The sequence below is a fragment of the Lucilia sericata genome, unplaced genomic scaffold (genome assembly GCF_015586225.1).
Source record: "Lucilia sericata isolate MDLA Ls3-8-SP2 unplaced genomic scaffold, ASM1558622v1 Contig000403F_arrow, whole genome shotgun sequence".
NCBI classification, from domain to species: Eukaryota; Metazoa; Arthropoda; class Insecta; order Diptera; family Calliphoridae; genus Lucilia; species Lucilia sericata.
Genome location: NW_023994421.1, coordinates 23,806 through 36,496, shown reverse-complemented (window position 1 = coordinate 36,496; position 12,691 = coordinate 23,806). Strand labels below are relative to the sequence as shown.

General features: G+C 30.7%; 1 protein-coding gene across 1 annotated transcript in view; it reads right to left on the bottom strand.

Annotated features, from left to right (window-relative positions):
* Positions 1-11,456, bottom strand: part of LOC119604553 (facilitated trehalose transporter Tret1) — a 39,370-nt gene extending 27,914 nt beyond the window's left edge. Inside the window, exon 1 of the mRNA XM_037957233.1 lies at positions 11,422-11,456. The gene's annotated coding sequence lies outside the window, so the exon portion shown is untranslated. The remainder of the gene's footprint in view (positions 1-11,421) is intronic.
* Positions 11,457-12,691: the final 1,235 nt, after the last annotated feature.

Below are 12,691 nucleotides of genomic sequence, written 5' to 3'. Positions count from 1 at the left end.
TCGATTGTCTGTCTGTGAAGGTTGTTATAGTCATTTTTTAAAAGTTAATTACCCATAAGTTATACAATTTCATTTATAGTTTTAAAGGGGGGGAGGGTATGGTTTAAAGTTTTTAGTTATATGTGAAAATCCTTTAATTGCTTTTTTTTTAAGTTTATATCTAAATTACCCTTTCTTAACCAGCTTTTAATAATTATTTTGTTTATTTAAAAAAAGTATATTTTTTTCCAATTATTATTATTATTAACTTCAATGTCATTTAAAAGTCATAAAAGTAATCAATTGTTTGTTTTTTTGGCCATTCCAAAACATTTTATTTCTGTTGTTTTTGTGTGTTAAACATTTATAATTGTTTAATGGGGGCCCGACAACTTGGCAAGATTGAGTGAGTGCACTCACCTACAATTTGTACTTTAACCTCTTTTGTTTTGCCTATTTTAAAACTTTCTCTCTCTCTCTTACTCTTTTATTATGCTCTTTTCACCAGTACTAACACTAATTTTGAACAGCTTTGCCTAGTCATTTTTGGGGAATATTTTTGTTTGATATAGCGTTTCAAATTTTATCGTTTCAAAACGGAAATTCACAAATTATACTTTAGACTTTGAAAGTGCTCAAGTATTTTTAATGAATGGGGTCTTTATGGTTCATAGGTTTAAGGTATGAATTTGAAATTTTTAATCAAATGTTTTAATCATTCCTAAGAAGTTGATATTTGATAACAAATAATAACTGATTAACTGTAGAAATGCACTAATTTTTTTAAATTTAATGCTAATTTTATATTAGTTACTCAATAAAGTACTTTAGATATTTAAGTTGTTACTTTTATTAGTCTTGAGTCCAAAGATTTGGTAAGTTATATTAATATGTCTTAATCATATAACTAATGACGTTATCAACTACCTCCAGGGGGGGGTCAATTATTTAATTTTCTTTTAATTTCACAACATTATAATACATATAGAAGTTATGTATGACAATTATTTTGGGGGCTCGATGTGTCTGATTAAATGACTAAATCACTAAGCAAGAAATTATAATCGTTATAAAAATAATAATGATTTCAAGAAGAAACATGGGTATTATTTAAGAAATTATAGAACGTGATTGAATCCGCATATAACTTTTTGAAACTGTATGCTCAAGATGATTTATTGAAAGTAGAATTTTGGCCAAGTTTAGAACCTCCTAAACGGCAGAAAGTTCTTCCTAAGACCATCTTGACCCCATAGAATCTAATTTCAAAACTTTCTTAGTTGGCTGATTCGTACTTGATTCCGAATTCCGTACTTGATTGTAGTAAAACCGTACCTAACGTACTAAAACGATATGGGTTGATTCATGTACGGATTTATAGATTTTTCTTGAGTGTGTTGATACCACGATGAAAAGAGCTTCATTAACGAATTGGTACTTTTTGTACCAGAAGATATAAAATCCCAGAATTTTGGCCCTAATATTGTAATTTTTAACTCTAAACTCACCGGAAGGCGTAATGCTGAGATTCGAATGAGTAAGGTGCTCTTTATCTTCAATTCATGAACGAAAAGGATTGGGTCGCAAACCTAACATTATGTACTGGATGTAATAATGCGGATATAAGACCTATTCCATCGTTCACTTGTACAAAATACAAATACTGGGTTTGCTGTACTATTACCGGCTTTATAACTCAAAACCCCTCGCCTGTCTGAAAACATTGTAAGACGCATTTGTCCTTGACACCTATATTAAGTGCAGTTCAAAGCTTTGACGGAACCTTTTGTTTAAGAATACCAAAAGAGAGAGACTTTGCTGCAAACAGAGAGCGCAATCTGACCCCAGTTTGAAAACTTTCTCCTATGAATTTTCTTAGATTTGAGAATATGAGAATAAAATCTCGTAACGTCGGTTCTTAGACAGTCTTGCAACTATCAGGGTTCTCTACTCCATCGATTATAGTTGTTATGAGTTTTAGGAATTCGGGAAAATAAAAATCCACAATAAACGGAAAGTCCTTAAACGATAATTATATTCATATTACCCTCCCCGCAATAATAAACATGATCGATGAATGTGTGGTAGAATCTCCGCAATTATCGCTTGCAGAACGTGCTGTCTTCACAGAAAAGGTCATTCAAACTTTTGGACCTTGATTGAATGTTGTTAAGACACTTTGTAGATGAACTTTCCGAACACTATATAAATGGGCGTAAGTTCTTATTGTCAGTTGTTGTTTACAAGATCCCTGACTAAGATATCTGCCGTAACTTACTAAACACTATATTGTACATCTTACCTATAGATCTGCATATTATGGCCATAACTGCCTGCAGCGCAGCAAGGCTCACGTCAACAGAAAGTTGGAAATCAAGAACATATGAACCAATCATCCGTGTATATTACCCCATACACGGATTTCGATAGAGTTCCTTCCAGGAGCGAGTGGTGTAGGGGTAACTTATGCTCGGTATACCGAGCGAATATACCACCAAAATCTTTGCAGATGGTTTTAAAATAAACAGTGGTGTTGGTTCTGGTTTCTTCTGTGAAGAAGCTGGGATAAGTATATCTCACCGTCTTTCCAACAACTGTAGTATCTTTCAGGCTTATAGGGTAATACATGACCTCAATATTCAAGGCAATATAGGAATTTTTGTCGATAGTCAAACGGCACTTTTCTCACTAAATTCTTACACTACCACTTCCCTATTAAGTAGTTAGACAATGCAAGAAAGATCTGTCTAGGCTGGGTCGCCTGTCTGACACTAAACTTGTTCGGTTCGGGTCGCCGGTTAGATGAGCTTGCCAGAATGGGGTATATAACGCCGTTCCAGTAACATCCCCGTTAAATTTTATCAAGAGTAGTATCCTCAGATTCTATCTTCAAAAAATAATCAATAAGAGGTGGTATAACCTATAAGAGGAACGCACAAGATTCCTTATAAACCAAAGTGTACGGGATATATCGTATAGCAGTAATAACAGAAAACTGGATGCTAGGCAGACATGCAAGTCGGCTTGGGCTACTTCAATGAACACTTTCGCAGTTGCAAAAACAGGGAAAAGGAAGAAACGGCCTTCCATCTTTCCTGCGAATGCCCTGCTCAAAAACGGTCAAAACGGAGTCTCTTCGACTGTACTTGACTGTTCGCGCGCAGAGAACTACTACGTTAACCAACCAACTTACTAGTCAAAATAGCGGCTATGTTTTTCATCAGATTTTCGGACAATTATTAGTTATAGAATAAAAAAATGGGTTTTTGTATAAACGACGTTAATGAGTTCCGATATCTTGCGACAGGACTATTTCATGATCAGAACTAACATATTGTAGAAGTATCGATTGGATTTCCTAAGATAGAGAGTAATTTTTCATATATCAAACTATAAAATTATTAACATCCATAATTTTATTATTTGAGGTTATTATTTACACTGACAAAAGTGATGTAAGATCAAATAAACATTACGCTAGATATTTTATAAATGTAAACATATGCATTATATTATTTGATATGAACGCTCTTTAAAAGTAAAGTTTACCTTTTACAATTTTAGTAAATAGATTTCAATTTTTAATTAAACATAAAATATTTTTTAAAAGTTAAATGATTCATAAAATTTTATGAATTTTTTTCCACTACAAATAGAACGAACATTAATAAATATCTTATCGAAAACTTAACTATTAACTACAATGACACGCCCTTTTTTCAATCAGCAGACTATATTATTAAGGGGCTTATCAAAGCAGACATTTATAATATTTTTATTGACTCAGGGGATTTTAATAAACTAGTTAATAATTCTAATATTTAACTTAATGTTTATGACCATAAGAGAATTAAATGAGATTTTTGAAAAAAAATACCAATTTTTTTTAAAGCTAAATAAATAAACTTTATTATTATAAAACGATCAAAGGTTTTTTTTTGGAGATTATATTAACTGAATATAATCTAAAAATGTTGTTTTTGTTGATAAAACGATAATTATTTGTTTAAAATGGTCAAAATGTCATAAAAATATAAGTGACGTTTTACGCATTGAACAAAGTACGAATGAAAATTTTTGCAAATTAACAATGCAAATTTTATTAATGTCGGTCTTTTTATTAGGGCGTATTTCTACTTTATTGATAATAGAAATAATCTATATAATAAACAATATTTATAATTTAAATTAAATATTTATTACGGTGAAATTGTAAAACAGTTAACAATACTAATACATAGCAAAACAACACAAATATTATAAAATGTTTTGCAATTTGAAACTAATAAATTAATAATAAAAAAATGCAAATAAAAAAACGTGATCTGAAATTGTTTGTTTTCAAATGTAGGTTTATGGGAAAAAAAAAAGGGGCAGAAGGGGGAGGGGAGAAAGAGGGGGGGAGGGAGGGCGAGAAGCGAGGGGGGGGAAGAGGGAGGGAAAAAGAGGGGAAAAAAAGAACGGAAAGGGGAGAAGAGGAGGGAGGGACGAGAGAGGGCGAGAAGACCGGGAAAAGGGACGGGGAGAAAAAGCGAGGAAGGAACGAACGAAGACGAACGGAACGAACGAACGAAGAACGAACGAACGAACGAACGAACGAACGAACGAACGAACGAACGAACGAACGAACGAACGAACGAACAAACGAACGAACGACGAGAACGAAAACGAACGAAGAACGAACGAACGAACGAACGAACGAACGAACGAACGAACGAACGAACAACGAAGAACGAACGAACGAACGAACGAAACGAACGAACGAACGAACGAACGAACGAACGACAAACGAACGAAGAACGAACGAACGAACGAACGAACGAAACGAACGAACGAACGAACGAACGAACGAACGAACTAACTAACTAACTAACTAACTAACTAACTAACTAACTAACTAACTAACTAACTAACTAACTAACTAACTAACTAACTACTAACTAACTAACTAACTAACTAACTAACTAACTAACTAACTAACTAACTAACTAACTAACTAACTAACTAACTAACTAACTAACTAACTAACTAACTAACTAACTAACTAACTAACTAACTAACTAACTAACTAACTAACTAACTACTAACTAACTAACTAACTAACTAACTAACTAACTAACTAACTAACTAACTAACTAACTAACTAACTAACTAACTACTAACTAACTAACTAACTAACTAACTAACTAACTAACTAACTAACTAACTAACTAACTAACTAACTAACTAACTAACTAACTAACTAACTAACTAACTAACTACTAACTAACTAACTAACTACTAACTAACTAACTAACTAACTAACTAACTAACTAACTAACTAACTAACTAACTAACTAACTAACTAACTAACTAACTACTAACTAACTAAGTACTAAGTAACTAAGTAACTAACTAACTAACTAACTAACTAACACTAACTAACTAACTAACTAACTAACTAACTAACTAACTAACTAACTAACTAACTAACTAACTAACTAACTAACTAACTAACTAACGAACTACTACTAACTAACTAACTAACTAACTAACTAACTAACTAACTAACTAACTAACTAACTAACTAACTAACTAACTAACTAACTAACTACTAACTAACTAACTAACTAACTAACTACTAACTAACTAACTACTAACTACAACTAACTAACTAACAAACTAACTAACTAACTAACTAACTAACTAACTAACTAAGTAACTAACTAACTAACTAACTAACTAACTAACTAACTAACTAACTAACTAACTAACTAACTAACTAACTAACTAACTAACTAACTAACTAACTAACTAACTAACTAACTAACTAACTAACTAACTAACTAACTAACTAACTAACTAACAAACTAACTAACTAACTAACTAACTAACTAAGTAACTAAGTAACTAACTAACTAACTAACTGACTAACTAACTAACTAACTAACTATTCAATTCTAGTTCAGTTCTAGTTCTATTTCTGTTCTAGTTCTGTTCCAGTTCTCTTTCTAGTTCTGTTCTAGTTCTGTTCTAGTTCTAGTTCTGTTCTAGTTCTGTTCTAGTTCTGTTCTAGTTCTGTTCTAGTTCTGTTCTAGTTCTGTTCTAGTTCTGTTCTAGTTCTGTTCTAGTTCTGTTCTAGTTCTGTTCTAGTTCTGTTCTAGTTCTTTTCTAGTTCTGTTCTAGTTCTGTTCTAGTTCTGTTTTACTTCTGTTTTACTTCTGTTCTAGTTCTGTTCTAGTTCTGTTCTAGTTCTGTTCTAGTTCTGTTCTAGTTCTGTTCTAGTTCTGTTCTAGTTCTGTTCTAGTTCTGTTCTAGTTCTGTTCTAGTTCTGTTCTAGTTCTGTTCTAGTTCTGTTCTAGTTCTGTTCTAGTTCTGTTCTAGTTCTGTTCTAGTTCTGTTCTAGTTCTGTTCTAGTTCTGTTCTAGTTCTGTTCTAGTTTTGTTCTAGTTCTGTTCTAGTTCTGTTCTAGTTCTGTTCTAGTTCTGTTCTAGTTCTGTTCTAGTTCTGTTCTAGTTCTAGTTCTGTTCTAGTTCTGTTCTAGTTCTGTTCTAGTTTTGTTATAGTTCTGTTTTAGTTCTGTTTTAGTTCTGTTTTAGTTCTGTTCTAGTTCTGTTCTAGTTCTAGTTCTGTTCTGTTCTAGTTCTGTTTCAGTTCTGTTCCAGTTCTGTTTTTAAAATCCAACAAAAAATTCTTATTTAACTGTCTTTTCGCTTTAAAACATTCTTTGAATTCCAACCCATTAAACCCTAAAATACTCCATTATCAAATCTGGTAACTATGACTAAAACACTGTTCATAAAAAAATGTTATCAGAGCTTTCAGGTGTTAGAACAATAAGAGAATGAAAGCGTTTAAAATAGAACACAATAAACTCTCTTTAACAATAAAAAAAAAAGCTTGCTGATAAGAAAGCTTTATTATTAATTGAATTTCCAATACTTCTCAAACTTTAGAATGATTTCATTTAGGGTAGTGTCAGTGTGTGCGTACACACACAAACCCGTATATTAAACACTGTCAAACACTTAAACGGTCGTTAACAATTTAAAAATGATTTAAATGGCAGTTAATTTGAAAATGAATATGAAACAAAAAGATTTTTCTATAACAATAGAAGCAAACAGTTCATGTTACTTAATTATGTGGGTATTTACTTAGATGTAGAATAATTATTTGATTTTATATATGTATTAAGAAAGAGGGAATAGTGTTAAATATGTAAGTATACAGAATATTCTTTGTTCAAAATTTTTTTGTTATTAAATTAAATAATAAACAATTTAATGGTGCCATCATCCGCACACAATTTGTTACTCTAGTATAATTGAATTTCTCATCTGATTTTTTGTTGTTGTTTAATTTAATAAGGAAATAAATCATTTTCATTTATGAAATTCACTTTCTTTTGATCAACAGAGTTGTATTTATAGTTACAACAGCTGTTAAGAAGTATGTCAATACGCAATGTAAATAAATATAAATAAATTTTTAAATTTATTAAAAAACAAATAAAAAATTATCAATAATATTATGAGAAAATATTTGCCATAAGAATGTGTAAGTACTAGTATAAATTTTGTGTGTTTTTAAAGATTAGTTTAAAGCAGTTTCTTTAATAAATTAGAACAACATGGACGTCATTTAAGATTACCAGTTTTTCTTTAAAATGTTTTTTTTTATTAAATATAACTGTAAAATTGGTCCAATATTGTTTATGTAACTAAGAACATAACCTATGGCGCTAATTTTATATATGTACTCCCTAATGTTTCAAGGAAAGGGTTGTTTTGCTCAATTTTAAAACAATTCTTAGCATCCTTTATCATTGAAGTGTGTTTTTGCATGTCTAATCTATTTTTAGAAATGTCTTTAAACTTTTAAACAATTTATCGATTACCACAATGTACTCGAGAAGGTCACCCCTTTATACCTTTTAAAAATATACGCAACAGATTAATGTACATTTACATACATTCATACATACATATGTAAATGTGTATTTATTTCTATCTTTAGAATAAAAACATCGCAATTTTTAAATCAAAAATCAATTTCTAATTTTAATAATTCTCCAAGGAATCTACAACGAATTGAATGAAGCCGGCCGAGGCATAACCCGTTGAACCTTATAATGCTTAAAAGCTAAAACATTTCTAAAACTTTGCCGATAAAACCGATCATGTTTACTAGTGACGCTGTAAAAGTCCAGATCATGGAGAAGAGCTCCACCAAGATAGGGTAATTTGTGGTCTTGTAAGGCTGGGCAGTCACATTGAAGGTGTTGTACCGACTCCTCTTCTTGCTCGTCGAAACAACTTCTACAGTAGCTTTAACATGGGTGCACATACGTTCCGACATATATCCAATAATACAGAGAGTCCAAGTCCTATCCTTTGTAGTATCGATATTCTATTAGTGGTCACATTTGACAACCTGAGTTCCATCTCACCCAAAGTCCATCCATCTATCAATTTTGAAACAGTCACCAGGGAAGTGTGAATATCCCTTTGCGCAAGAGTTAAGTCTAGGGACGACCCCTTGATTGCGCATTCATCAGATATTTCATTTCCCCGGTTGTCCTCATGTCCTAGAACCCACATAAATTCAACGTGATGTTGCCAATGATTGAATACAGTTAAGAAAATATTTTGACTTAATAACATTGGAGTTAAGAGCCTTGATTGATGCAAGGCTGTCCAAGTATATATGTATAGTCGAATTTTTGAGATTCAGTTCTCTGATTCTTCTCGCAGCTGTATCGATGACATATATCTCTGCCTAAAAGACCGTGCAGGTGTTAGGTAGTCGAAGAGACAACAGAAGATTTAGTTTTCCGGAGAAGATTCCCAAGCCTGTGTCTCCCTTAGGACAGTGTTCGCGGACCAATCATTCCTTGTGGGTATTTTGGTCTTATATGACCAGCTCTCGGTTGGTTAACGACAAATTGTGAGAATGTACTGCTATGGATGCAATCCGAGAAGATGAACTACACGACTCTCAATCGCTAACAATGATTTATTAAGATTAAGCACACAATCCGACTAAATACTTAAATCATTCGGTTCTCAGTCGGTTAATTATGTTTTATCAAAAGCGAATAAATTGCGAGTCTAGACTTATATCAAGCGGGGTTTGGGACAATTTAAGATTTTACATGCTCAATTCAATCAATTACATGCTGAGATCACCCAAAAAGTTTAAATCACGCATTCGTACTTGATTCAAATATTTTGTACTTGATTCTAGTAAAACTGTACTTAACGTCCTATGGAAACCAATTTGTTTTGATTCAAGTACGAATTTATCGATTCTTTGTTTCAGAAAGTAAAGAATTTCAGATTTTTTTCTTGTAGAGGTCAGGTGTATATACCTTAGGAATCATACTATATAGTACATAGTTTGTTACAACTTCTATTATTTTAATTACATTTCTTACACTTCATTTTCCCCTTTATTCCCCTTAGTTATATAGAACCGTGAATTTTATCAATATTAATGGAAAATTTTCCATTAAATTACGTTAAAAATTTAACACGATTTTGCATGTTACTTTTGTTATTTGTTGCAAATAAAATCTACAATATTTTAAAAATTATTCACTACAACTAAAAACAATCTGAAAAGGAAAGTACATAAACAAAAGAAAAATAAAATATTTGTTTTAAACAAGAAATGAGAAAACACCTGTTAATTACAAAAATAAACAATAAATTTATAAAAAAATATTAGTCTAATAATTTGGTGAATAACTAAATACTCTACGTCATAAATTTGACTTTAATTTATATGAAAAATATGATTATTTTAGAGCTCTATATAGTCGAATATCTTTATTAATTCGGAAGTACCTTTCGAGAACTTCAGTAATAAGAATTGTGAATGTTTGTATTGCTGAAAATGTCAAAGGGAACTTCGGAGAGAAGGGTAATTAAGTCAAATATCTTGAATGAGTAGTAAAGATTAAATATAAAAAGTACTTTTCTAATTTATCTAAAAATCTGGAATAATTAGCTAATGACATAATTGATCTGTCTTTACATATATTATTTTCAAAAATTAGCCTTTGTTTACCAAACATATGCGATTTAATCAAATCATTATCTTTAAAAATTCTTTAAAAACTTATAATTCATTAATTAGGTTCACTTAAGAAATAAACATAATAACAAATTAAGACTTTAAGTAATATTAATTACTTTTAAATTCTATATAAATTCTATAATATATTTTATATATAAAAAAGTCTGATCGTCGTCTCACACCTTTCAGAACGTTCATTATTTGCCTGACCGCCCTCAACAAAAATAGAAATCAATCAAATTCTCAACGCATTTGTAATTAATTTCATTAGATTAAAGATAATTTTGAAAAAAAAAAAAATATCAAAACGTAAATACAAAATTTATTAGAATATCATTCGTATATACAATCAGTGATGTATTTTAAAGCATTTGCTGATTAAAACCGTAATAAAAACAATTAATCAAGGTCAAATTTTGTTAATAAAATTTCAATAAAGTATTTAGTTCTAATCAAGGTTATATTTAAATTTAAAGTAATAATAAAATTAAGTGCATTTTTTAGCAAAAGAAGAAGGTAATTAATCAACTTTAAAAGTCAATAATATTGTTTTTTAAATCTGTTAGTTATTTATTTTAATACAAACCTCTCAATAAAAAATATTACAACCTGATGTTCTGTTTCAGCAAATGTTTGTTTGGTATCACTTTTGTGACACCACTGCCAACTACTTGGCAGCACTTTCTAGTAATGTCAACTTTGTTTAACATTTACGGTAGATTTTTTTATAATTTAGCCAAATTGCAATTGAAATATTAACTACAAATTCTCGACATCTGGGCAAATTTATATATATTTGTTTTATAACATAAATTTGTTTATTTATTAATCAAATAACATTATTATCACAATTACTTAATATATCTTTTGTTTTTTTTTCTTTCTTTTTCATTACTTTTCTTATCATTGTATTTATGAGAATTGTTGTAAATTCCTTATAAGTAATTATGATTAAGCACATAATATTTGGGACAATAGAACTTTAAGATAAAGTAAATACTATAGAAATTACGTACTTGTATAACAGGGCTGGATAATTCACATTTCGCAATAGTACTTTATCTAATTTTATATTAGATATTATATTATAAGGATATACTTTTAACTTCACCTAACCTATGTCAAAGCCTTAAAAGGCGTAACTGGTGCTCTAAGGAAAGTTAGAACTCTGGCACTTTTATTTGTCAAAAAGATCTTGACAAAATACCATTAAACTTTATATTTCCGATTTCTGATATTCCTAATTTAATTTAGCCAATACTTTTTAACTATTTTATATAAAAAAAAAGTATATTTCATATTTCAAAAGGAAAGTTAAACAAATAAATCAAATATTTCGGAAAATTTGGGTTTATTTTATGTTAGATAACTGATACTTACAGATTTTTAAACAGGAACTAAGTATTAAGTCTGAAATGAAAAGAAATAGACATTAAATTAGTAAAAGTTTAAATAAAAATTTACATTTTTTAAAGGTCCCAATTTGGAACCAAGTTAACAACCAGAATTTGCAGAAATACTGAACATAAGAAGATCGGCAAATTGTCTATGGTATTACAAAATATCGAATAATAAACAATAAAATCCCGTACATCACATTAATATAGGTCTAGTTATGCCGGGCGTCTTAAAAAAGGATGGCGAGATATTCAAGGGGCGCACTAATATGGGAAAGGCGATTGGGGGATTCAATTGGCAACTGTATTGCTGATGGATTTGCAATGACAAGAGCCTCAATGTTGGATATGGATAAGGACCATGTCTGCCGAAATACGCTAAACGTATGCAGGAATCATATATTAATAATGAGCTATCTTGTACTAGGTATAACCAAAGATCTCAAATCTTCTGAAAATGATTCATTCTCAATTAAGCAACATGGCAGTAATGTACAGGATACATAAGAATCGGATTACCTCATAATGACTTCTGCCGAAGTTGTCTTGACGAGAAAAACCTGTCAATTTCTCAATGCCTACATTAGACTCAGCAATTGGGTAGAATATAGTAACCACTGATTGTACCGAAATGCAGTCTGTATGAGTAATTTTCGGAAAAGGGTCTTTAATCAAATATAACCTATTTCTGCATAATTCGATAGAGTGTTTAAGTTCAATTTTATCTCTAAACCTAACTTGTTCATTCGGGAGCTTATTGTGCTTACATATAGCTTGGGTTTAAGTAGTTGTATAAGTATTATCCCAATCGAAACTTATCTCAAGGTAAATTAACTAAAAGCCGATATAGGTCACATTGACAGTGTATACTGGATTTTTTCGAAACATCAGACGTAGCCAAACGAATACCATAGAAAGAAATGTTCGGAAATTGAGAGCTAACACCCATGGTAATCTGCTGACTCTAAGCAGAAAGATGAACGGGTATGGGGATCTACAAACCCCATGAAAACACCAGTTTTCTAAATGTATCTGAATGAAAAGTGGCGTAGTTAGATGTAAACATCTTTTCCGAAGGACAAAGAGCAATAAAAGTATTATCAGCTGTAAAACTCAAGTCTAAGGCAGTATTAGAATGTATGAAAGCCATTAATGAATCTTCTTACGCAGGATTAGAAAATTTTAAGAAATTGCATTCAGGGGACTACTACTGAATAATAAGTGGACTATAATTTCAAGTGTGATTCTCTCAG